The sequence below is a fragment of the Triticum dicoccoides genome, chromosome 7A (assembly GCF_002162155.2).
Source record: "Triticum dicoccoides isolate Atlit2015 ecotype Zavitan chromosome 7A, WEW_v2.0, whole genome shotgun sequence".
NCBI lineage: Eukaryota > Viridiplantae > Streptophyta > Magnoliopsida > Poales > Poaceae > Triticum > Triticum dicoccoides.
Window position 1 is genome coordinate 688,247,460 of NC_041392.1, and position 3,773 is coordinate 688,251,232.

Consider the following 3,773-nt stretch of genomic DNA (forward strand, 5'->3'; position numbering starts at 1 on the left):
AAAGTAAACATATAAGCTCTAAGTTAGCATATTAGAGCCAACTTAGGTGAAATGAAGCTAACCTATGTCATTTTGGATAAGAAGAAGAATAAGAAGAAGACTATAAGCTTATTATGTAAACTTGATCATTTTGTGCTAACATAAGTAATTTTGGAGCTAACCTATAGGAAACTAAGCATATTAGAGATAAATAGGTAACTAAGTATATATATATATATATATATATATATATATATATATATATATATATATATATATATATATATATCATTTTGGAGATCTCACATACCTGACATAGTTCAGTTCTCATTGTTCTTCTCCTTCTCCTTCCTCAGCCTAATGCGCCAAGAGCGGCGAGGCGGTGGAGGCAGCTGTGGGATGTAGTCTTCTACCACAATTGGCGTGGTCATGTCGCCCAGCTGTGGGATCGCCAGCGCCACCACCGATGCATGGTAATTGTCAGGCACCACCACCATCGCGAGGCCACCCTCAGCCACCACCATATCTTGCCCATGGCCAGCCACCACCATCTCTTGCCCATGGTCAGCCACCACCATCTCTTGCACCTGGTCAGCCACCACCATCTCTTGCCCTTGGTCAGCCACCACCAGCGCTAGGTCATCCTCAGCCTGATGCCCATCGTCATCCTACAGCTCCTCATCCCCACTCTGCTCCTCTTCTCCCCCACTCCAGTCCGGATCATCCTTCTTGTTGTCTTCGCTGCTGCCAGAATCGCTGCTGCTTTCGCTAAGGCCAGAATCGCTGTTGCTTTTGCTACAGCCATAATCGCTGCTGCTTTGGCTGTAGCCAGTGTCGCTGCTGCTGCTTCCATTGCCTGTCCAAATGCAATAATGACCATTAACAATCAACGTGAGACAAAACCAAATGTAGAGGAATAAGAAGATGCAGAACTCACTGGCATCTTCGTCTTCAGCGTAGCGCATGCGACACATAGTCGTGTTGAAAACCTTCACGATGAGAATTGTGGCGTCATCGTCGTAGCTCAAGAGAAGAATGTACCCGGTCCGTAGGTCGTAGGCACTGTAGAACTTCTCCCAGCCACGACACAGGTACATGTGGCCCTCCTCGATCACCAACTTCACATCCCACAGCCTGCGAACCCCGCTGCCGGCCTGTCGGAGCTCCACATTATCTGGCGGATCTTCACCCAACATCTTCATAAAAGCGTCAGGCAGCCTCTGCAATTTGGTACAAGGAGTGATGTAGCAAAGAACAGAGTTACCATAATGAGATGGGTGAAGGGGAGATCTCTCGTTTTATATACCTGCCTCGTGGCTGATACTGAAGAAGAAAGTATGATAGTGAAGAACTCGAAAGCATCCAACTCGTACTCCGGTGAGGCAGAGCGGCGGTGGCTGCTTCCCCCCATCTCTGATAAGCAGCAGAAGAAACCAATTAGTACCCTTACAACATTATAGCAGCATAAATTTTGAGCAGAAGATAATCAACCTTAGTCGCAAGTACCCCATATGTCCTATTTTTAGCAAAGTCATGCTAAAATTCGCGGAAAATTTCAGCATGACCTTTGCTAAAAATAGGACATATGGAGTACCCGAATTTGCCGGAACGGAAGTTAATCGACATTCCGGCAAACTCAAGGGCCTCTCGGGGTACTTGCAAATTCATCACGACACAATGGTCTAGCAAGTCTGTACAAACACAGAAAGAATAGAAAATTATAGTCTATGCATCATGAAAATTATAGTGTATGGATCATGGCATTTTTTATTCTACATTTTTATTCTATGGATCATGCCAGGAAATTATAGTCTATGCATTTTTTTAATCTCTGGATCATGATCCAACAAAAGTGCCATCTCCCATGGCAAATATAGCCTATGCATCATGGAATTTATACTGTATGGATCATGGCATTTTTTTTGTCTATGGATCATGATCTATAGAACATTTTAGTCCATGTCATTTTCTGAAACATATTTTTGCCATGGCAATTTTGAATTATTAGACATACTTCTCAAAAGAGGCATGATCAAATTCTGGTGCCCTTGACTTACTAGTATTTATCTCTATAAATGCAGAACTAATCTGACCACTATAAATGACCCAGAAGACAAGCTGAAAATAGTTGTTTTTTCTGAACTAATCTGACCACTATAACCTGTTCATCATTCATCCATAGTTGTTGTTGCTGCTACAAGTTCAGCAAGCTACATGCCTAAATCTAGTGCTTGTTTGAATTTACTGAATTACCAACACATGGCACACAACACATTTATATTTTGTCAGGTCACACAACACATGCCTGAGAAGGAAGACTGAATTTTCTACAGAAGCATCATCAGGTACACTTCAACATGTGCTAGCAGCAACAAATGGTCAATATTCATTCTTATTTATGGTCAATATTTATAACCTATCAACAAATGGCAAGAATATTGATTAATCTACTGTAGTTTGATCTACTGCAAATAATCTGTTGCAATTTGATCTATTACATAAACATGGTTGATCTTCATTTTGCATAAACCTAGTTGAGTATTACAGAGCAATTGACAGCAAATTGACCTGGTTGGAATTCATACAGCAACAGTAACAGTTAACTGAACTTCTTTTGCATGCATTTATCACTCCAGAAAACTATCAGTAACAAGTGAGAAGCGTCTGCATTTTCTTAGTGAACTTTTGAGTGCATTTATCACTTGTTGGAGTATGCTACAGCTTCTGCAAATCACAAACTCCTTTAGTTTACACCTCAGTTTTAGCAAACACTACAGTTTCAGTGAAGGAGTCATAACTGAATAACAGGCACTATAGTTTCTCTACAGTATTGGAACACTGAACATTTTTAGTATTGGCACTATAGTTCCTCTACAGCTTGACAACCAGTGTAAACTACTGTACTGAGAACAGCAAATTCAAACCCACAGCAACAAATTGAATAGTGAGTAAGCCTGAAGATTCTTCTCTTGCAAACCCCCAACCCTAGCTACTTAATTCTCCAACCCCCTTTCCTTGTCCAAAATTCTCCAACCCCCAACCCTAGAACACATCAGAAAGAAATCAAGAGGGGGAAGAGGGGGGAGCGGCTCGGGTGCTCACAAGGGAGGTCGAGGGCGACTCGGGGTAGCCGGAGCTAGTCGAGGCGGCGCGAATTCGGCGTCGAGCGGTGGCGATGGTGGCCGAGGCGGAGGAAATCGGCGGGCGTCGAAGGGATGGCTCGAGGGCGTCCGAGCTCGTCCGGGTCCTCGTAGTAGAAGAGGAAGACGGCGGCGGTCCTCCTGGGCAGGCCGCGCGGTGTTGGACGGCGAGCACGAGGTTGACGCAGGAGGACGTCGAGGGCGCGGGCGCGGGCAGAGGGGGGACGGCGAGGGAGGCGACGCTCGGCTCGGGGAGGGGGCGTTGGGGGCGGTGGTGGTCGGGTGCGGCGGGGGAAGCGAGCACGGCCGGGGACGGCGAGCACGGGGGCGGTGGTGGTCGGTGGTAGTCGGGCGCGGGTGAGATGAGGCAGGGGATGGATTAGAGAGAAATGTGAGAGATTGGGGATTTTAGTGTGGGGGAGGCTTAGCAATGGCGCACCACCTAGCGGTGCGCCATTAGTATGTTTTTTTAGATAGCAATGGCGCACCCCCGAGCGGTGCGCCATTAGTAATTTTTTATTATTATTTTTTGTTATCATTTTTTGTTGCATCTAATAATTTTTTAGAAAATGAATATGAATATGAAATAGTAATATTTTTTTATAAAAACAGTAATAATTGTTGTTTAACAACAATTGTAGTCTACACTTTTTT